Below are 25,239 nucleotides of genomic sequence, written 5' to 3' on the forward strand. Positions count from 1 at the left end.
GAATGCCATTAATTCAATGCTATTTATGGCTGAGTAGTATTCCATCATATAAATATATATATATATACAGTAGTATTCCATCATGTATACATACCACAGTTTCTTTATCCACTTCGTTGAGTGATGGGCATTTGGGTTGGTTCCATGATTTTGCAATTGCAAATTCTGCTGCTATAAACATGGATGTGCAAGTATCTTTTTTGTATAATGACTTATTTTCCTCTGGGTAGATACCCAGTAGTGGGACTGCTGGATCAAATGGTAGTTTTAATTTTAGTTCTTTAAGGAATCTCCACACTGTCTTCCATAGTGGCGGAATTAGTTTACATTCCCACCAGCAGTGTAGACGTGTTCCTGGATCACTGCATCCACACCAACATCTACTGTTTTTTTAATTTTTTGATTACAGCCATTCTTGCAGGAGTAAGGTGGTATTGCATTGTGGTTTTGATTTGTATTTCCCTGATCGTTAGTGATGTTGAGCATTTTTTCATATGTTTGCTGGCCATTTGTATATTCTGTTTTGCGAATTGTCTATTCATGTCCTTAGCCCACTTTTTGATGGGATTGTTCCTTTTTTTTCTTACTAATTTGTTTGAGTTCGTCGTAGATTCTCGATACTAGTCCTTTGTCAGATGTATAAATTGTGAAGGTTTTCTCCCACTGTGTGGGATGTCTGTTTGCTCTGCTGACTGTTCCTTTTGCCATGTAAAAGCTCTTTAGTTTAATTAATTCACGGCTATTTATCTTTGTTTTTATTGCATTTGCTTTTGGGTTCTTGGTCATGAAATCCTTGTCTGAGCCAATGTCCAGAAGGGTTTTTCAATGTTATCTTCTAGAATTTTTAAAGTTTCAGGTGTTAGATTTTAAGACCTTGATCCATCTTGAGTTGATTTTTGTATAAGATGAGATACGAGGATCCAGTTTCATTCTCCTATATGTGGCTAGCCCATTATCCCAGCACTATTTGTTGAAAAGGATGTCCTTTCCCCATTTTATATTTTTGTTTGCTTTGTCAAAGATCAGCTGGCTGTAAGTATTTGGGTTTATTCCTGGGTTTTCTATTCTGTTCCATTGGTCTACATGCCTATTTTTATACCTATACCATGCTGTTTTGGTGACTATGGCCTTATAGTATAGTTTCAAATCAGGTAGTGTGATGCCTCCAGATTTGTTCTTTTTGCTTAGTCTTGTGTTGGCTCTGTGGGCTCTTTTTTGGTTCCATGTGAATTTTAGAATTGTTTTTCCTAATTATGTGAAGAATGATGGTGGTATTTTGATAGGGATTGCATGGAATTTGTAGATTGCTTTTGGCAGTGTGGTCATTTTCACAATATTGATTCTACCCATCTATGAGCATGGGATGTGTTTCCATTCGTTTGTGTCATCTATGATTCCTTTCAGCAGTGTTTTGTAGTTTTCCTTGTAGAGGTATTTTGCCTGCTTGGTTAGGTACATTCCTACGTATTTTATTTTTCTTTTTTTGCAGCTATTTTAAAAGGAGTTGAGATCTTGACTTGATTCTCAGCTTGGTCGCTGTTGGTGTATAGAAGAGCTACTGATTTGTGTACATTAATCTTGTATCTGGGTCAGGCACAGTGGCTCATGCCTGTAATCCCAGCTTTGGGAAGCTGAGGTGGGAGGATCACTTGAGGTAAGGAGTTTGAGACCAGCCTGGCCAACATGGCAATACCCCATGTCTACTAAAAATACAGAAATTAGCTGGACATGATGGTGGGTGCCTGTAATCCCAGCTACTTGGGAGGCTGAGGCAGAAAAATCACTTGAACCCAGGAGGCAGAGGTTGCAGTGAGCTGAGATTGTGCCACTGCACTACAGCTTGGGTGACAGAGCAAGGCTCCATGTCAAAGAAAAAAAAAAAAAAAAAAAAAAACCTTGTATCTGGAAACTTTGCTGAATTCTTTTGTCAGTTCTATGAGCTTTCTGGAGGAGTATTTAGGGTTTTTGAGGTAAACAATCATATCATCAGCAAACAGTGACAGCTGACTTCCTCTTTACCGGTTTGGATGATTTTATTTCTTTCTCTTGTCTGATTGCTCTGTCTAGGACTTCCAGTACTATGTTGAAGGGGAGTTGTGAAATTAGGCATCCTTGTCTTGTTCCAGTTCTCGGTGGGAATGCTTTCGACTTTTCCCCATTCAGCATTATGTTGGCTGTGGGTTTGTCATAGATGGCTTTTATTATATTGAAGTATGTCCCTTGTATGCCAATTTTGCTAAGAGTTTTAATCATAAAGAGATGCTTGATTTTGTTGAATGCTTTTTCTGCGTCTATTGAAATCATCATGTGATTTTTGTTTTTAATTCTGTTTATGTGGTGTATCACATTTATTGACTTGCATATGTTAAACCATCCCAGCATCACTGGTATGAAACCCACTTAATCATGGTGGATTATCTTTTTGATATATTGTTGGATTTGGTTAGCTAGCATTTTGTTAAGGATTTTAACATCTATGTTCATCAGGGATATCAGTCTGTAGTTTTCTTTTTTGGTTATGTCCTTTCCTGGTTTTGGTATTAAGGTGATGCCAACTTTATAGAATAAATCAGGTAGGATTCCCTCTTTCTCTGTCTTGTGGAATAGTGTCAAAAGGGTTGGTACCAATTCTTCTTTGAATGTCTGGTAGAATTCTGCTCTGAATCTGTCTAGTCCTGGACTTTTTTTTTCGTTGGTAATTTTTTAATTACCATTTCAATCTTACTGCTTGTTATTGGTCTGTTCAGGGTATCTAATTCTTCCTGATTTAAGCTAAGAGGGTTGTATTTTTCCAGGAATTTATCCATCTCTTCTAGGTTTTCTAGTTTATGCACATAAAGATGTTATAGTAGCATTGAATAATCTTTTGTATTTCAGTGGTGTCAATTGTAATATCTCCAATTTCGTTTCTTAATGAGGTTATTTGGATTTTCTCTGCTCTTTTCTTGGTTAATCTTGCTAATGGTCTATCAATTTTGTTTATCTTTTCAAAGAACCAGCTTTTTGTTTCATTTATCTTTTGTATTTTTTGTATGTTTGTTTCAATTTCATTTAGTTCTGCTGTGATCTTGGTTATTTCCTTTCTTCTGCTGGGTTTGAGTTTGGTTTGTTCTTGTTTCTCTAGTTCCTTGAGGTGTGACCTTAGAATGTCAGTTTATGCTCTTTCAGTCTTTTTGATGTAGGCATTTAGGGGTATGAACTTTCCTCTTAGCACTGTCTTTGCTGTATCCCAGAAGTTTTGATAGCTTGTATTATTATTTCTGTTCAATTAGAAGAATGTTTTAATTTCCATCTTGATTTTGTTTTTGACCCAGTGATTATTCATGGGCAGGTTATTTAATTTCCATGTACTTGCATGTTTCTGAAGGTTCCTTTTGGAGTTGATTTCCAGTTTTTTTCCACTGTGGTGTGAGAGAGTGCTTGATATAATTTCAATTTTCTTAAATTTATTGAGGCTCACTTTGTGACCTATCATATGTTCTATCTTGGAGAAAGTTCCATGTGCTGTTATATAGGTTACCTGGTGCTTTTGTCTCACAGCTTTTAAGAATTTTTCTTCATCTTAACTTTAGATAACCTGATGACAATGTGCCTAGGTGATGATCTTTTTGCAATAAATTTTTCAGGTGCTTCTTGTATTTGGATGTCTAGGTCTCTAGCAAGGTCAGGGAAGTTTTCCTTGAGTATTCCACCAAATATGTTTTCCAAACTTTTAGATTTCTTTTCTTCCTCTGAACACTAATTATTCTTAGGTTTGGTCATTTAGCATAATCCCAGACTTCTTGGTGGCTTTGTTCATATTTTCTTTTTCTTTGTCTTTGTTGGATTGGATTAATTCAAAGACCTTGTCTTCAAGCTCTGAATTTCTTTCTTCTGCTTGTTCAATTCTATTGCTGAGACTTTCCAGAGCATTTTGCATTTCTATAAGTGTGTCTGATGTTTCCTGAAGATTTGATTGTTTTTTCTTTATGCTATCTATTTCCTTGAATATTTGTTCATTCACTTATTATATCATTTGTTGGATTTCCTTGCATTGGGCTTCACCTTTCTCTGGTGCCTCTGGTTAGCTTAATAACTAACCTCCTGAATACTTTTTCAGGTAAATCAGGGAATTCTTCTTGATTTGGATTCATTGCTGGTAAGCTAGTGTGATATTCTGTGGGTGTTAAAGAGCCTTGTTATGCCATATTAGCAGAGTTGGTTTTCTGGTTCCTTCTCATTTCTGTCGGCTCTGTCAGAGGTAAGGTCTAGAGCTGAAGGCTGTTGTTCAGATTCTTTTGTCCCACATGGTTTCCCCTGATGTAGTACGCTTCCCCTTTTCCTATGTATGTGGCTTCCTGAAAGCCAAGCTGCAGTGATTGTTATCTCTCTTCTGGGTCTGGCCACCCAGAAAGTCTATCAGGCTCTGGCTGGTACTGGGAGTTGTCTGCACAGAGTCCTGTGATGTGAACTAACTATGGGTCTCTCAGCTGTGGATACCAGCACCTGTTCCAGTGGAAGTGGCATGGGTGTGAAATGGACTCTGTGAGGGTTCTTAGCTTTGGTGGTTTAATGTTCTATTTTTGCTCTGGTTGGCCTCCTGCTGGGAGGTGGCACTTTCCAGAGAGCATCAGCTATGGTAGTATGGAGAAGAACTGGTGGTGGGCGAGGCCCTAGAACTCCCAAGAGTATATGCCCTTTGTCTTCAGTTACCAGGGTGGGTAGAGAAGGACCACTGGGTGGGGGCAGGGCTAGGTGTGTTTGAGCTCAGACTCTCCTTGGGCGCGTCTTGCTGTGGCTGCTGTGGGGGATGGGGTGAGGTTCCCAGATCAATCGAGATGTGTGCCTAGGAGGACTATGGCTGCATCTGCTGAGTCACGCAGGTTGTCAGGGAAGTGGGAGAAAGCTGGCAGCCACAGGCCTCACCAAGCTCCCATGAAATCCAAAGGGCCAGTCTCACTCCCACCATGCTCTCCCTAACAGCACCGAGTCCGTTTCCAGGCAGTGGGTGAGCAGGGCTTGAGAACTTTCTCCAGGCTACCTGCTTCCCAGCTGTGACAGAAAAGGGCTTTGGTTCTTCCCCCACCTGTGGAGTCCATACACTGGATTCATGCCCTCCCCAAGTTCTGGCCAGGAGGTTTCTTGCCCCTTTCAAATTGTTACAAAGTTCAGCTGGAGACTTTCTTCTCCCTGTGGCATTTTCCCTGCCCCTCTGGCCACCCTCCTGAAGGATCCCTGTGATGCCAATCAAGAATGACCTGCTTGGGGACCCAACAAGCTCCCAGGGGCTTTCCTGTTGCTTCCCCTACCCCTGTATTTCTCTTGGCTCTCTAAATTGACTCAGCTCCAGGGTAAGATCAGAAACTTCTCCCTCAAACTAGACCTTCAGTTTCCCTAGTGGGGGTGTGTGTTCGGGAGTGGAAGATCTCCCTTTCCCACTTCCCCAGTTTGGGTACTCAAAGTATTTGGGGTGTCTCCCAGGTCCTGCAGGAGCAGTCCACTTCCTTTGGAGGGCCTGTGGGTCCTCTTGGGATTCCTGGTTTGAACTTGCAGTTGTTCTGGACCTAAAATTCATGATGCGAGCCTCCACACGCGGCTCTGTCTGTCCGAGTCAGGGCTGCAATATAGTCCTGCCTCCCATTCTGTATGATGATCAAGTCTCCTAAACTTAGCTGTAAATTGAGTTTAATTTTATTTTTTAATATCATTTTGCATGTATTTAGTGGCCATTTGTATTTCTTATGGTTTCCCTGTTCATGCCCTTTGCCCACTGTGATAGGCAGTATTCTAAAATAACTTTGAAGATTCCCAACCCCTGGTGTACATGGCCTTCCATAGACTATGGCTAGAACTTATGAATATGATGGGATATTCACTCTTGATTATGTTATGTTATAAGGCAAGGGTGGGATTGACTATCATGACCATGTTATGTTATATAAGACTTTGACATAAAATACTGAAAGCAATTATCCTACTTTGAAGAAGTAAGCTACCATGTTGTGAGAGGACCACTTAGCTGGGACCAGAGGGTGGTTTCTAAGAGCAGAGAGCAGCCCATCCTTCCCCAATTGAAAGACAGAAAGAAAATAGAAACTAAGTCCTATGACCTCAAGGAAATGAATTCTGTTAATAACCTCCATGACATTGGAAGAAGACCCTGAGAGCCAGTGAAAGTGATATTCTAGGACTTCAAAAGCTAAGTAATGAGAAGCCTTGCCCGGGTGCGGTGGCTCACTCCTGTAATCCCAGCACTTTGGGAGGCCAATGAGAGTGGATCACGAGGTCAGGAGTTCTAGACCAGCCTGGCCAACATAATGAAATCCCGTCTCTACTAAAAATACAAAAATTAGCTGGGCATAGTGGCATGTGCCTGTAGTCCCAGCTACTTGGGAGGCTGAAGCAGGAGAATTGCTTGAACCTGGGAGGCAGAGGTTGCGGTGAGCCAAGATCATCCCAGTGCACTCCAGCCTGGGCAACAGAGTGAGACTCTGTCTCAAAAATAATAATAATAATAATAAAATAATAATAATAAAAAAGCCTTGTGGCTTCTACCTGGGTTTCTTGCAATGCTCTTTTTTTGGACTCTTCATCAAACCCAGTCTCCAGGCTGAAAGAAGCCCAAGCCACATAAACTATGTGTAGCCACTCTGACGACAGCTTCAGCTGTTCCAGCATCAACTCCCTGCCATATTAGTGAGCTATCTTGGACATTTCAGGCCCAGTGTGCTCCCAGATGACTGACAATCCAATGTGTAGGAAGAGAACTATTCAACTGAGCCCATATAATTACAAGACATGATAAAAGTGACTCTTGTTTTAAGCCTCTAAATTTTGTGATTTTTTTATGCAGCAACCGATAACAGGAACAAATTGGCAATTGGTGGGTTTTAAACCAAAGCAAATATACGCCCATTGGATTTGTTATGCAACAATAGATAACCAGAACATACATTAACATATTTAATCCTCTTGATAACAAAATGGAATAGGTACTATTATAATCTCTATTTTACAAATAAGAAAAAGAGAATGTTAAGTAATTTGTCTAAGAGCACATTGCTAGTAAGTGATTGAGCCATAATTCAAACTCAGGTAGTTTGACTTTAGAGTTTCTATTCCTGATTAATATGTTATACTGCTGATTATGAATGCAAAAACTTTAAATAGAATATTGACAAATTAAATCCAAAAGCATATTTAAAGAATAGTACAGCATAACTAGGTGGAGTTTATCTCAGCAATGAAAAATGGCACATTAGAAAGCCTTTCTTGAACAGATTAAAGAACAAAATATAACCATCTCACTAGATGTGGAAAAAGTGATTGGTAAGAACCTCACATCCATTATTTCATGGAAAAAAAAATCTTAGCAAACTAGCATTATCAAGGAACATCCTTAAGTTGAAAAATATTCTTCCAGAAACTTGCAGGACATAAAATACGTAATTTTAAGATAATAAAATCATTTCCATTAAAGTCAGGAAAAAATATCTAAATAAACCTAAAGCACAAATCTTAATGGTGAAACAGTGGAAGCATAACCATTAATGTCAGAAAAAAGACGAAGATGCCCACTATCACCACTACTATACAACTTTATTCTGTCAATTTTATGCAATAAAATAACCCAAGAAGACAAAATAAGAGACATAAAGATTGAAAAAGAAGAAAGATATGTCTTAAGAGGAACAACTAATTATTAAATTAAGAAATGACAACCACAAAATACTACTTTAATAGCCCTCCTACAAATCACTCATCACCAAATTAAAAACATAACAGCAAGCCCAGAATGGTCCAAGTACCCACTATAGGCCCAGTTACCTGGGAGACTGAAGTGGAAGGATCTCTTGAGCCCCGGAGTTTGACGCTATAGTGAGCTATGATCACGTCATTACCCTCCAGCCTGGCCCACAGAGTGAGACTCCATTTCTAAATAAACAAATAAATAAAGTACATAAAAATGTTAGAGGAACATAAATTATAAATCACAATAACAACATAGAAATAAGGATAATAAAAAATATTCATGACCTTTGAGGAGAAAACTATAAAATTTTATTGATGGATATAAAAGATGACCCAGATAAATGGAGAGATATACCATGCTCATGAATGAAAAACTAAATATTTTAAAGTTATTCTATATGCATATTAATTCAAATTCATTAATTATTTCAAACCATTTTGTGACATATATATTTGGACTACTTGCTATGAAAATTTTTAAACTTAATATTTGCACAATTCAGTGGGTCCTGGAAAACAACATTTAGTCTCTGCTTATAGGGTAAAAAGATCAATATATAATTTATTAAATTGTTCCTCATAATTATGTGGCTCACAGAAATACCATTTGACCCAGCAACCCCATTACTGGATATATACCCAAAGGAATATAAATCATTCTACTATGAAGACACATGCACACGTATGTTTACTGCAATACTATTTACTTTCTTCTCAACAGGAGAAGAAAGACATGGAACCAACCCAAATGTCCATCAGTGATAGACTGGATAAAGAAAATGTAGTGCATATACACCATGGAAAACTATGCAGCCATAAAAAGAATGAGATCAGGCCCTTTGCAGGGACATGGATGAAGCTGGAAACCATAATTCTCAGCAAACTAACACAGGAACAGAAAACCAAACACTGCATGTTCTCATTCATATGTGGGAGTTGAACATTGAGAACACATGGACACATAGAGGGGAAAAAGACACACCAGGACCTGTTGGGTGCTGCGGGGTCAGGGTAGGGAACTTAGAGGACAGGTCAATAGGTGCAGCAAACCACCACGGCACATGTATACCTATGTAAAAAACCTGAATGTTCTGCACATGTATCCTGTTTCTTTTTTTTTTTTAGAAAAAAATAAAGAAAAAAGGCTCATAGAAAAAAATAATAATAATAGTTATGTGGTTCAAAGGCTCTGTATTCTTAATCACATTTGCCTACTTGATCTGCCAAAAAATGAGTTATAGTAGAATTTCACAGTACAATTTTTTTGGGGAAGTTTACTTTTAAAGAAATTTTGCTTTATGTACTCGAATACATTAGGAATTAACATGTAAACATTACTGATAGTTACATCTTCATCTACTAGTAGAAGTATCCATTAAAAGTGCCTTCACACAGTGAAGAGGGTAGGAAAGACAGTCTTGAGTTGCATACGCCATCTCTCCCCCATTCCCAGCAGTGGCTGCATGGTAAAGAGAGAGTATGTGTGCTTGAGGGAGAGAGAGTGTAGTGGTTGTGGGACTTTGCATTGGAACTCAGTACTGCCTTGTCACAGTGGAACGCATGGGGCAGAATTCAGCTGGTGACCGTGGAGAGAGCATTTAGACCAGTCCCACGCAGAGCCAAATTGTACATCTCAGCAATTGGAACCTGAGTTCTGGCAAGCTCCACCACCATGAACTAAATTGTTCTGGGGTTCTAAATGAACTTGAAAGGCAGTTGAGGCCACAGGACTGTAATTCCTTGGCAAGTCCTGATGCTATGCTGGGTTCAGAACCAGCGGATTTGGGGTACATGCAACCTAGTGAGACACCAGCTGGGGTAGCCAAGGAGGTACTTGCATCACACCTCCTACAACCCCAGGCAGAAGCGCTCATAGCTCTGGGAGACACTCCTTCCTTCTGCTTGAGGAGAGGAGAGGAGAGAGTAAAGAAAATTTAAGTCTTGCAACTTGATACTAGCTCAGCCACAGTAGAACAGGACATCAGACAGAGTCCTGAGGTCCTCCACGCCAGGCCCTAGTTCCCAGATGATATTTCTAGACACGCACTGAGCCAGAAGGGATACTGCTGCCTTGAAGGAAATAACCCAGTCCTGGTAAGATTCATCATCTGCTGACTAGAGAGCCCTTGGGTCTTAGTTAATCAGCAGTAGTCATTGGGCAATACTTGCCATGGGCTTTGGGTGAGACTCAGAGCCATGCTGGCTTTGGGTGTGACCCAGCACATTCCCAGCTATAGTGCTTATGGGGAGAGACTCCTTCTTCTTGAGCAAAAGAGAAGGAAGAGTAAAGGGGACTTTGTCTTGCAGCTTGGAAACCTGCTTGGCCACAGTAAGGTAGAACACCAAGCAGGCTCCTGGGGTCCCAGATTCCTAGCCTTGGCTTCTGGGAGGCATTTCTGGACCTGTCTTGGGTGAGGGGAGAGCCCCCTCTGCCCTGAAGGGAGAGACTCAGGACTGGCAGTGATCACCACAAGCTGACTGAAGATTCCTGGGGCCTTCAGTGAACATCAGCAGTAGCCAGGCAGTAGTCACCATGGGCCCGGCATGGTAGTAGCCATGGAGAGAGATGCCTCTGCTTGATGAAAGGGGAGAGAAAAGTGGGAAAGGCCGTCTTGTGGCTTGTGTGTCAGCTCAGCCACAGTAGAATAGAACTGCAGGTAGATTCCTATGGTTCCCATCTCAAGGCCCTGGCTCCAAGACAGCATCTACAGACTCACCCAGACCTGGAAGGAACTTGCAGGGAGGGGAACATCACACACTGGGGCCTGTCTAGGGGTGTGGGGCAAGGGGAGAGATAGCTTTAGGAGAAATACTTAATGTAGATGGCGGGTTGATGTGTGCAGCAAACCACCATGGCACATGTATACCTATGTAACAAATCTGCACGTTCTGCACATGTATCCCAGAAATTAAAGTATAATAATAAAAAAAAGTTTGGGGAAAAAAAGAATCCTCCAGAGAATTATGCAATAATTAACTGGTTAATTTTCTGAATTTTAACTTTCATTTAAATGTGTAAAGATGGCCTGACTTTTTTTAGCCCAGTTAAGTTTTTCTATGCTAAGCTTCACATTTCCTGTTAGAAGATCATTTGGGTTCTGTTGAAAAAAAAAAGACTGTTCAAAGGATGAGGATTTGTACAGCCAATCACATATATTAAAAACAATAACTTTATAAATATTTAAAATCAAATAAATAAATAAATAACTAAGAGTTCCAATATGTCTGGCAGCAGACTTTTTAGTGAAAACCTTATTGACCATGAAAAAGTGACTTGACATATCTAAAGTGCTAAAGGAAAAAAAGCTTTTATCCTGGAATAGTATATCCATCAAAATATCCTTCAAATGTGATAGAGAAACAAAGACACTCTCAAACAAACAAATTCATCAACACCAGACCTGTCCTACAAGAAATGCTAAAGAGAGTTCTTCAATCTTAAGGAAAAAACTATTAACGAGTAATAAAAAATCATTTAAAGGTACAAAACCCACTGGTAATAGTAAGTACACAGAAAAACATACAATACCTATAACACATTAATTATCATGTGCAAACTGCTCATATCTTGAAGAACAAAAGATTAACTGCTCAAAAATAGCTACAGCAAATTTTCAAGACACAGACAATATAATACAATATACATAGAAACAACAAAAAGCTAATAGATAAATTAAATTATAGAGCTTATATTAGTTTTCTCTTGACTTGTTTGTTCATGCAATCAGTGTTAAGTTTTCAATAGTTTAAAAAATAGGTTATGAGATATTATTTGCAAGCCTCAAGGTAACCTCAAATCAAAAAACATATAACAGAAACACAAAAAATAAAGAGCAAGAAATTTAACATAGCACCACAGAAAATCACCTTCACTAAAAGGGAGACAGCAAGGAAGGAAAGAAGAAACAGAGGACCACAAAACAACCAGAAATCAGCTAACAAAATAGCAGAAGGAAGTTTTTACTTATAAATGACAACATTGACTGTAATGGACTAAACTCTCCAATAAAGACATATTTGGCTGAATGGATAAAAAACAAGACTCAACAATCTATTGTCTATCAAAAACATACTTCACCTATTAAGACACACAAACTGAAAATAAAGTGATAGAAAGATATTCCATGCAAATAGAAATTGAAAAGGAGCATTTCATTAAAAATGAAAGCCCTATATGAAGATCCACAGCTAGTATCATACTAAATGGGGACAAACTGAAAGCCTTTTCTCTAAGGTCTGTAATACAACAAGGATGCCCACTTTCACCATTATTATGAAATTATGATATTATTATGAAATTATATTATTATGATATTAGCAATACTTATATCAAACAAAATAGATTTCAAGCCAAAACTATAAAAACAGATGAAGAAGACTGTTATACAGTGATAAATGGGGTCAACTTGGCAAGAGAATATAACAATTGGAAATATATATACACCAAACACTGGAGGACATAGATATATAAAGCAAAGATTATTAAAGGTAAAAAGGAAGATAGACCTCAATACAATAATAGCTGGAGACTTCAACACTCTACTTTCAGTATTGGACAGATCATCCAGGCAGATGATCAACAAAGAAACATTGAACTTAATCTGCACTATAGACCAAATAGACCAAATGGATATTTAAGGAATGTTTCATCAAACAACTGCAGAATACAATTTTGTCTCATCAACTCATAGATCATTCTCAAGGATAGACCATATGTTAGGCCAAAAAACAAGTCTTTAAAAAGTCAAAAAAAAATTGAAATAGTATTTTCTCTGATTAGAGTGGAATAAAACTACAAATCAATAGCAAGAAGAATTTTGGAAACTATGCAAACATGGAAATTAAACAATATGCTCCTGAATGACCAGTAGATCAATAAATAAATTAAGAGGAAAATGTAAAAATTCCTTGAAACAACTGAAAATGGAAAGACAAAATACCAAAACCTATGAGGTACAACAAAATCAATACTAAGGGGAAAGTGTAGAGCAATAACCATCTACATCAAAAAGGTAGAAGAACTTCACATAAACAATTTAATGATGCATCTTTAAAAATTAGAAAAGCAATAGCAAACCAAACCCAAAATTAGAAGAGAAAAAAAAATAAAGACCATAGAAGAAATGAGTGATATTAAAATTTAAAAATAAAAAATAACTAAATAAAAATTGGATGTTTTAAAAACATAAACAAAATTGACAACCTTTAGCCTGATTAAAAAGAGAGAAGATACAAATGAATAAAATGAGAGATGAAGAGAGACATTACAACTAATACTGCAGAAATTCAAAGGATCGTTAGTAGCTACTATGAACAACTATATGCCACTAAATTGGTAAACCTACAAGAAATTGATAAATTCCTAGACACATACAACAAGACTGAGCCATGAAGAAAATATGAACAGACCAATAATAAAGTAATTCGATTAAAGCCATAACAAGTCTCCCAGAAAAAAAAAAAAAAAAAAAAAAGCGCAGTGGCGGTTTCACAGGTGAATTTTGATGTACATTTCAAGAAGAACTAATCATAATCCTACTCAAACTATTCTGAAAAATAGAGGAGGGGAGAATACTTTCAAACTCATTCTATAAGGCCAGTATAACCCTGATACCAAAACCAGAAAAATATACATCAAGAAAAAAAAAAGAAAAATGATCATTGAATATCCCTGATAAACAATGATGCAAAAATCCTCAACAAAATACTAGCCAACCAAATTCAACAACACTTTAGAGTGATTATTCATCATGAAAAAGTGAAATTTATCCCTGGGATGAAAAGATGGTTCAATATATGCAAATCAATCAATGTGCTATGCCATGTAAACAGAATGAAGAACAAAAAAAATGATTCTTTTCGTTGATGCTGAAAAAACATTTGATAAAATTCAACATCCCTTCATAATAAAAGTCCTCAAAAAACTAGGAATAGAAGGAACATACCTCAACACAATGAAAGCCTTATATGAAGACCCACAGCTAGTATCATACTAAATGGGGAAAAACTGAAAGCCTTTTCTCTAAGGTCTGTAATACAACAAGGATGCCCACTTTCACCATTATTATTCAACATATTAGTGGAAGTCCTACTTAAAGTAATAAGATAAGAGAAAAAATTAAAAGGCATCCAAATTGGAAATAAAGAAGTCAAATTATCCCTGTTTGCAGATGGTATGATCTTATATTTGAAAAAGCTTAAAGACTCCACCCAAAAACTATCAGAACTGATAAACGAATTCAGTAAAGTTTCAAGAAGCAAAATCAACATATGCAAGTTAATAACATTTCTATATGCAAGTAGTGAGCAATATAAAAAAGAAGTCATAAAAGTAATTCCATTTATAATAGCTATGAATAAAACACAATGTCAAAAAATAAACTTAACCAAAGAAGTGAAAGATCTCTGCAATGAAAACCATAAAACATTGATGCAAGTAATAGAAAAGGACACAAAAAAATGGAAAGATATTCCATGTTTGTGGACTGGAAGAATTAATATTGTTCAAATATCCCTACTACCCAAAGCAATCTACAGATTAGATGATATTCTTATCAAAGTAACAATGACATTCTTCACAGAAATAGACAAAAAATAATCCTAAAATTTATATAAAATCACAAAAGACACAGAGTACCCAAACTGATCCTGAGCAAAAAGAACAAAAACACATTACCTTCAAATTATCCTACAAAGCTGTAATAACTAAAACACCATGATACTGGCATAAAAGCAGATGCATAGATCAATGAAATAGAGTAGAGAACCAAGAAATAAATCAATACATCTACAGTAAATTCATTTTTGACAATAGAGCTAGGAATATACATTGGGGAAAGTACAGTCTTTTCAATAATTGATGCTAAGAAAACTAGATATCCATATGTAAAAAAGTGAAACTAGACCCCTAGCTCTCATCATATACAAAACATCAAGTCGAAATAGATTAAAGACTTAAATCTAAGACCTCAAACTGTGAAACCACATAAAGAAAATACTAGGAAAATTCTCTAGGACATTGGACTGGGCAAAGATTTCTTGAGTAGTACCCCACAAGCACAGGCAAACAAAGTAAAAATTGACAAATGGGATCATATCAAGTCAAAAAGCTTCTGCACAGCAAAGAAAACAAAAAAATGAAGAGACAACCCACAGAATGGGAGAAAATATTTGCAAACTACCCATCTGACAAGGGAAAACTTAAAGACTCCAACAAAAACTATCAGGAGTGATAAACAAATTCAGTAAAATTGCAGGATACAAAATCAACATACACAAATCAGTAACATTTCTATATGCAAACAGTGAGAAATATAAAAAGGAATATAGAATGAGCTCAAACAACTCTCAAAGAAAAACAATCTAATAATCTAATCAGAAGAATAGGCAAAAGATCTGAATAGACGTCTCTCAAAAGAAGATATACAAATGGCGAATAGGCATATCAAAAGGTGTTCAACATCACTGATCATCAGAGAAATGCAAATCAAACCTACATAAGATGTCATCTCACCCCAGTTAAAATGGCTTATATTAAGAAAACAGGCAACAACACATGCTGGCAAGGATGTGGAGAAAGGGAAACCCTCTTACATTATTGGTGGGAATGTAAATTATTATTACAACTACTATGGAGAACAATTTGTCTGTTCCTTAAAAAACTAAAAGTAGGTCAGGCCCAGTGGCTCCTGCCTGTAATCTTAGCACTTTGGGAGGCCGAGGTGGGTGGATCACCTGAGGTCAGGAATTTGAGACCAGCCTGGCCAATGTGGTGAAACCCCGTCTCTACTAAAAACACAAAAATCAGCTGGGCATGGTGGTGGGTGCCTGTAATCCCAGCTACTTGGGAGTCTGAGGCAGGAGAATTGCTTCAACCCGGGAGGCAGAGGTTGCAGTGAGCCAAGATCATATCATTGCACTCCAGCCTGGATGACAAGAGCAAAACTCCATATATATACGTAAAAAAAAATAAAAAATAAAAATAGAGCTACCACATGATCCAGCAATCCCACTGCTTGGTATATAAGCAATAGAAAAACAATCAGTATATCAAAGGAATATCTGTACTCCTATGTTTGTTGCAGCACTCTTCTCAACAGCCATAATTTAGAAGCAACATAAGTGTCCATCAACATATTAATGGAAGAAGAAATTATAGTAGTCATACACAATAGAGTACTATTCAGCCACAAAAAGTAATGAGATCCTATCATTTGCAACAACATGAATGAAACTGGAGGTCATTATGTTAAGTGAAATAAGGCTGGTACAAAAAGACAAACATCACATGTTCTCACTTATTTCTGGGATCGAAAAATCAAAATAATTAAACTCATGGACATAGAGAGTAGAAGCATTGTTACCAGAGCCTAGGAAAGGTATTGGGGTTGAAGGAGAGGTGGGGATGGTTAATGGGTACAAAGAAAATAGAAAGGATAAAGAAGGCCTGGTATTTGCTAGCACAGCAGGATGACTATAGTCAAAAATAATTTAATTGTACATCTAAAAATAACTAAAAGAGGATAATTGGATTGCTAGTAACACAAAGGATAAATGCTTGAAAAGGTGGATACCCTATTTTCCATAATGTGATTATTATGTATTCCATGCCTGTATCAAAACATCTCGTGTACTCCATAAATAAATGCACCTACTGTATATCCACAAAAAATTAAAATTAAAAATAGAAGATATACAAATGGCAAGCAGGTGTATGAAAAGGTGCTCAATGTCATTGATCATAAGAGAAATGCAAATGAAAACCACAGTATCATCTGACTCAAGTTAAGATGGCTTATATCCAAAAGACAGGCAATAACAAGTGCTAACAAGATTCTGGAGAAAACGGAACTCTTGTACACAGTTGGTGGGAATGTAATTTAGTACAACAACTGTGGAGGATACTTTGGAGGTTCCTCAAAAAAATAGAAAAAGGACTATCATATGATTCAGCAATCACACTGCTAGATATATACCCCAAAAAGGAAATCAGTATATCTAAGGATTATCTGCACTTTCATGTTTCTTGCAACATTATTCACAATAGCCAAAATTTGGAGGCAGCCAAAATGTCCATCAACTGAAGAATAAACTATATTTGGTACATATGCACAATAGAGTACTATGGAGCCATAAACAAGAGTGAGATCCTGCCATTTGCAACAACATGGATGGAACTGGAGATCAGTGTGTTAAGTAAAATAAGCCAGGCACAGAAAGACAAACATTGCATGTTCTCACTTATTTGTGGGATCTAAAAATTGAAACAATTGAACCCATGAACATAGAGAGTAAAAGAATGGTTATCAGAAATTGGGAAGGGTAGTAGGCAGGTGAGGAGGAGGTGGGAAGGTTAATGAGAACACAAATAATAGAAAAAATCAGTATGAGCTATTATTTGATAGCACAACAGAGTGAGTATAGTCAAAATAATTTAATTGTACATAATAAAATATTTAAAAGAGTATAACTGGATTGTTTGTAACATAAAGGTTAAATGCTTGAGGGGAAGAATACCCCGTTTTTCATGATGTGATTATTACTTATTGCATGCCTGTATCAAAGTATCTCATGTACCCCATAAATATACACATCAACTATGTATCCACAAAATAAAAAGTAAATTAAAAAATGAGATTCTGCCATTTACAACAATAAGAATGGAACTGGAAGTCATTCTTTAAGTGAAATAAGCCAGGTACAGAAAGATGAACTTCACACGTTTTCAGTTATTCCTGGAGCTAAAAATTAAAACAATTGAACTTATAGAGATAGAGAGTAGAACAATATTTACCAGAGGCTGGGAAGGGCAGTATGAGGTTGGTGGGGAAACGAGGAAGGTTAATGAGAACAAAAGATAGTTAGAAAGAATGGGTAAGATCTAATATTTGATAGCACAGCAGGATGACTGCAGTCAATAATAATTTATTGTACATTTCAAAATAACTAAAACAGTATAGTTGGATTTTTTGTAACAAAACAAAAGGATAAATGTTTGAGGTGATGAATTCCCCTATTTACCCTAATGTGATTATTATGCATTGATTGCCTGTATCAAAATATCTCATGTACCCAATGAATATATACACCTAATATGTCCCCACAAAAATCAAATATTTAAAAATATCTTACGTCACAAAACAAGACTTAAAACATTCAAAAACTAAAATAATATCAAGCAACTTCTCTGACCACAATGGGACAAAACTAGAAATCAATAACAAGAGGAATTTTGGAACTATACAAATACATGGAAATTAAACAATATGCTCCTGAATGACAAATGGGTCCATAAAGAAATTAAGAAGGAAACTGAAAAATTTCTTGAAACAAATAATAATAGAAACACAACATACCAGAATCGATGGGATAGAACAAAAGCAGCACTAAGAGGGAAGTTTAAAACAATGAGTGCCTGTATAAAAAAAAAAGAAAAAAACTTCAGATAAACAATTTAATAATGCATCTCAAAGAACTAGAAAAGCAAGAGCAAAGCAAACCCAAAATAAGGTGAAGAAAAGAAATAGTAGAGATCTGAGCAGAAATAAATGAAATTGAAACAAAAAAATCAGTGTAACTAATGGTTGGTTTTTTGAAACGTTAAACAAAATTGACAAAATTTTAGCCATACTAAGAAAAACAGAGAGCATATCCCAATAAATATTATCACACATGAAAAAAGAGACATTACAACTGGTACCATAGAAATTCAAAGGATCATTAGTGTCTACTATGAGCAACTATATGCCAATAAATTGGAAAATCTAAAAGAAACAGGCAAATTCCTAGACACATATAACCTAACAAGATTGAACCAGGAAGAAATCGAAAACCTGAAGAGACCAATAACAAGTAACAAGATCAAAACTGTAATAAAAAGTATCCTGGGAAATAAAAGCCCAGGACCCAATGGCTTCACTGCTCAATTCTAACACGTTTAAAGAATCAATCCTACCCAAACTTTCCCAAAAAATAGAAGAAGAGGAAATACTTCTAAACTCACTCTACAAGGCCAGTATTACCCTGATACCAAAACCAGACAAAGACACGTCAAAAAAAATTGAAACAAAAGAACAAACAAACACACACAAAAAGCTACAAGCCAGTATCTCTGCTGAATATCGGTACAAAAATCCTCAATAAAATACTAGGAAACCAAACTCAACAATACATTAGAAAGATCACTCATAATGACTAAGTAGGATTTATCCCTGGCAAACCAGTCAACGTGATACATCATATCAACAGAATGAAGAACATAATCTATATAACAATTTCAATTGATGCTGAAAAGCATTTGATAAAATTTAACATTCCTTCATAATAAAAACTTCTAACAAACTGAGAATAGGAGGAGCATACCTCAACAAGATAAAAGCCGTATATGACAGACCCACATCTAGTATCATTGAATGGGGAAAAACTGAAAGCCTTTCCTCTGAGATCTGGAACATGACAAGGATGCCCATTTTCACCACCGTTATTCAACATAGCACTAGAAGTCCTGGCTGGAGCAATCAGACAAGAGAAAGAAAGAAAGAAAGAAAGAAAGGGCATCAAAATAGGAAATGAAGAAGTCAAATTATTCTTAATTGCAGATGATATGATCTTATATTTGGAACAACCTAATGACTCTACCAAAAAAAAACTAGAGCTAATAAAAAATCAGTCAAGTGGCAGAATACAAAATCAATACATAAAATTAGTAGCATTTCTATATGATAAGTAAACAATCTGAAAAAGAAATAAAAAAGCAATCCCATTTACAATAGCCACTAATAAAATTAAATACCCAGGAAATAACCAAAGAAGTGAAGGATCTCTATAATGAAAACTTTAAAAAGCTGATGAAAGAAATTGAAAAGGACACCAAAATATGGAAAGATATTCCATGTTCATGGATTACAAGAATCAATATTGTTAAAATGTCCATACTACCCAAAGCAGTCTATAGATTCAATGTAATCCCTAGCAAAATACCAATGACATTCTTCACAGAAATAGAAAAAAAATTGTAAAATTTATATGGAACCACAAAAGACACAGAATACCCAAAGCTATCCTGAGCAAAATTTTTTAAAACTGGAGGAATCACATTACCTGACTTCAAACTCAGAGCTATAATAACCAAAACATCTAGTACAGTCACAGAAACAGACACACAGACCAATAGAACAGAATAGAGAATCCAGAAACAAATCCACACACCTACAGTGAACTCATTTTCAACAAAGATGCCAAGACCATACACTAAGAAGAAGAGAGTCTTCAATAAATGGTGCTGGGAAAACTGGAAATTCATATGCAGAAGAATGACACTAGAGCTCTATTTCTCACAATATACAAAAATCAAATTAAAATGGATTAAAGGCTAAAATCTGAGACCTCAAACTATGAAACTACTAAAAGAAAACATTGGGGATGCTCTCCAGGACATTGGTCTGGGCTAAAATTCCTTGAGCAATACCCTGCAAACACAGGCAACCAAAGCAAAAATGAACAAATGGGATTGCATCACGTTTAAAAGCTTCAGCACAGCAAAGGAAACAGTTTAAAAAGGGAAGAGACAACTCACAGAATGGAAGAAAATATTTGCAAACTACCCATCTGATGAGTGATTAATAACCAGAATATAGAAGGAGCTCAAACAATTCTAGAGGAAAGAATCTAATGATCCAATCAAAAATAAGCAAAAATTTGAATAGACATTTCTCAAAAGAAGACATATACATGGCAAACAGGCATATGAAAAGGTGCTCAACATCATTGATCATCAGAGAAATGCAAATCAAAACTACAGTGAGATATTTCAACCCTGTTAAAATGACTTATATCCAAAAGATAGGCAATAACAAATGCTGGTAATGATGTGGAGAAAAGGGAACATTCATACACTGTTGGTGGTAATGTAAATGAGTACAACCACTATGGGAAACAGTTCAGAGGTTCCTCAAAATCTAAAAATAGAGCTACCATATGATCCAGCAATTCCACTGCTCAGTATATACCCAAAAGAAAGGAAATCAGTATATCAGAGAGATATCTGCACTCCCATGTTTGTTGCAGCTCTCTTCACAATAGCCAAGATTTGGAAACAACCTAAGCATCCATGAACAGATGACCAGATAAAGAACATGTGGTACATATACACATTGAAGTACTATTCAGCCAGTAAAAATGAATAAAAATCTGTCATTTGCAACAACATGAATGGAACTGGAGATCATTATGTTAAGTGAAACAAGCCAGGCAACAGAAAGACAAACATTGCATGTTCTCATTTATTTGTGGGATGTTAAAATCAAAACAATTGAACTCATGGACATGGATAGTAGAAGAATGGTTACCAGAGGTGGGGAAAGGTAGTGGGTGTTTGAGGGGAAGTGGGGATTGTTAACGGGTACGAAAAAAAAGTTAGAAGAATGAATAATAATAAGATCTCGTGTTTGGCAGCACAACAGGTTGACTATAGTCAATAATAATTTAATTGTCCATTTTAAAATAACTAAAAGAGTATAATTGGGTTATTTGTAACACAAAGGATAAATGCTTGGGGGGATAAATACCTCATTTTCATTATGCGACTATTACAGTTTCCATAACTATATCAAAACATCTCTTGTACCTCATAAATATATATACCTACTATGTACCCACAAAAATTTAAACAAATAATTTTAAAATTTATTTTTAAATTAACATGGGGAAATTCTCAACATCATTAGTGGTCAGGAAAATATAAACTAAAACAATGTTTCCATTTCTTACCTGTCAGATAGACAAATACTACAAAAACTACCATTTCAAGTGTTGGCAAGAATGTGGAGATTGGAAACCTTCATACACTGCTGGTGGAGATGTAAATTACTATAACCACTTTGGAAATCTATTTGACTGTAAATGGAAAAATTACAAATCAACATATCTTAGGATCCAGAAATTGAATTTCTTTATTCCTTAGCAAAACTCTTGTGCTCTAAGACACACATAAAAATATGTTTATTCCAGTAATATTTATAATGGAGAATACTTGGCAAAAATACAAATGTTTACCTATAGATGTGATATATTTATATAGCAGACTATGAAATCATGGTAGAAAAATAAATGTAGTATAGTTTTATAAACATAAAACCATTTCAACATAGAAATACATCATATCAATAGATCTCAATAATATAACATGTAGTCATCCCTTGGTATCTGTGGGGGATTTGTTCCCCCACAGACACCAAATCTCATGAATGCTCAAGTCCCTTATATAAAATGGTGTAGTATTTGCATATAACCTACACACATCCTTCCGTTTACTTTAAATCATCTCTAGATTACTTATAATACCTAATGCAATGTAAATGCTATATAAATCGTTGTTATAGTGCATTGTTCAGGGAATAATGACAAGAAGTCTAACCATGCCCAGTACAGATGCAACCATTCTTTTTTTTCTAATATTTTCAGTCTGTGCTTGGATGAATCCAGGGGTATGGAATTCATAGATATGGAGGGCCAATTGTAAATCAAATGATATTATTTGTGTACATTTATAAAGTACACACAAAACATTATTTATTTTCATAGATGCATAGCTATTAATATAAAAAGCAAAACCAGGAAAGCATACATATTAAATTGATTATTGTAGTTCCATCTGGAAAGGAAAAAGTGAAATTGGAATGAGGATATAGAGAAAGAAAAATTTAACTTCACCTGAAATAATGTACTTTAAGTACTTTTTAATAAAAAATTCTTGAAGCAAATATGATGAAATATTAATATGAAATATTCATTGCTACAGAGGTGTTTGTTCTATTGTTCATGTAGCTTTAATTTTTTTCCATTAAGTATTCCATAAAGTTAATTTTTCCTAAAAGTTATAACCAAAAAGCATAAAATATGTCGTTTTAATATAACACAACAAAGAATTAAAAGAAGATCAACCTAACTCAAAGTCCATTCTTTTTGCTTTTTCCTTCTCTGTGACACGTTTAGTCCTTCGGTGAGTACACAATACCCAGAGGATATAGAGAATAGCAGAAGGTAGTAACCCAAATGATCAATTGATTCCAAAAGGTCCAGCAGTTTGTAATGGAAGGGCTACTGGGCAAATGTAATGCAGTGATGGAGAGACCTGGAATAGGACTTACCCAGAGATCCAGGCAACATCTTAGAGGTCTGTCCATAGGCAGCAGGGAATCACGGGTGAGAGTGATTGTGAGGATCAGTGAACCTATTGGGAAGTGGGCTGGGATCTGAACAGCTGAGTTCTCAACATCCGTGACCCTTTCCTATAGTGTTCAACTATGGTGGACACATTTCTGAACTTCGAGATAATCACTAAAAATAAAGTGAATGTCTGCCCACATCTACCAGCAATTAAACAGATATTGGCCCTGACTATAGTTATGCTTCTGATAGGAAAATATGTTGGCTGGAACCCCAAAACCCTGATTTCTTGGAACAGCTGCAGACCATGATGCTAAGTCCTCAAAGAACATACTTCTCAGAGGACAGACAGACACTCCAGGCTTTCATGTCATAGGTCTAGACCCAAGCCCCTGTGTTGCTTCTTAATCCCAGGATGAAGCTGGGACTGTCAGGAACCAGAGACAGTGCTATGCAGCCTACCCTAAGGCCTGCTCCCACATTGGTTCCTCAGAATCTTACGGAGATTGTGGTCCTCTCGATCTTATTTCTCCAATTGCCAGCAGGGCCCCTGAAAAATAAGCCTAAAGAAAGACCCTCTGATCAATTCATATATCCTTGATTTTCTGAATCCAGTAACTTCCTTTTTGTGTCTTAGATGGCTCCATTTTGCTCTTGTCTTTTTGATGAAAAAGGGAAGAGTAGCAGTCTTAGATTGTCCCTAGTGGTTAGAGAATGCCACTACTACTCTTAACATCATGTGGAGCTCCTGCTGGACAGGGAATTTGGAGCTAATTCATTTGGGTATTTGAGTGCTCTTTTGGATTATACTTTATTTTTAAAATATGGCCATGTGAGATGTAAAAACAAGGGAACCAATATTTCGAGAGAATTTTCTTTGTGTCAAAAGCCAGAAACACAGCATTCTGAGAATGAGCTAGAGTATCCCAGAAAGGCATGAGGCAAAAATATATAAAACACCAGCAGCAGTGGACATCTCCTTCCTCCATGAAAAAGGCCAACAGAGCAAAGTCAAGGCAATGAGCTTCAGTGAAAACCCAACAGGCATCATGATCCAAAGGGGTTTAGTGTGGTAGAATGCCACATGAATGGGGAAAGGAGAAAGATGCTATCAGCCACTAGTCGTTCTTAGAATCAACTGCAGCCCAGGTTTCTTTCCAAAGGAGAGAGAAGAGGGCTAAAAAGAGCTGAGCCAAGATTTTGGCCCACCAGCTAACTGAAAGAACTTCACTCACCTCAGACATTTGGCTAAGTACGTGAGGGCTTAAAAAACTGAGCATCATAGGCCTGGTCAGAGTTCAGATTCAACATCAACATACATCAGAAGTTACCAATTTTAAAATGTTACAGGAAAAAATATAATAATTTTTAACATGGAACAAAAGCTGGAAAAAACATTACTTATGAATATTTTTTAAACCTGAATAAGTGGACATATATGCCATTGACATGGATAGAATGATGCAGTATTAGACAGATGACCATTCTCTCCAACTTGCTCTATAAATTTGAAGGGACTGCAATAAAATCTAATATGTTTTATATAAACAAAAATAACAAGCTTATTTTAAAATTTATTTAGAAAAGAAAGTGCGCAAATATAGCCAAGGTATTTTTGGAAATAACAACAACAAAGAAAGGTTTGTCCTAACAAATATCAAAACATGTTATGAAACTATAATTTTTGAAATTACATAATTGGTATAAGAATAAAAAAAGCAATGGACAAAATGGAGACCAGGAACATACTATAGATACACAGATGTATAGATATAGATGCAAATGGATATATGACAATAGTGATATTTCATATTCTTGTGGAAAGGATGGTTGAGTTTAATGCATAGATAGGAAACAATTGGCTATCCTTTTAGAAAGAAGATAAAGTTAGACCCCTATCTGACAGTATTTACAAAAGTAAATTTGACATTAATTAAAGAGTTAATTAAAGTTTAATTAAAGACATTAATTAATTAAAGAAATGAGGCTCAAATGTCACTTATAATCTTGACAATTCTAATTTAATAAAAATGGGATTTTTTTCTATGAAAATAGCAAAAATTTTTAATGCTGATAATACCAATGTTGAAGCTGTGAGGAAAAATTCTCTCATACACTGTTGATGAATATATAAATTGGTAAAGGCTACTTTGGACTGCAATTTGCATTCAGAGAAATTCAAAATAGATGCATAACTTAATGAAATAAGTAATTGTGCTAATTTACATTCCCATCAGCAGTATATAAGAGTTTCAATTCTCTCACATCACAACCAACACTTGGTATATTCAGTCTTTTTTATTTTAGTTATTCTAATGCATAAGTGGCTTTTAATGGTGGTTT

The sequence above is a fragment of the Pongo pygmaeus genome, chromosome X, assembly GCF_028885625.2.
Source record: "Pongo pygmaeus isolate AG05252 chromosome X, NHGRI_mPonPyg2-v2.0_pri, whole genome shotgun sequence".
Lineage (NCBI taxonomy): Eukaryota > Metazoa > Chordata > Mammalia > Primates > Hominidae > Pongo > Pongo pygmaeus.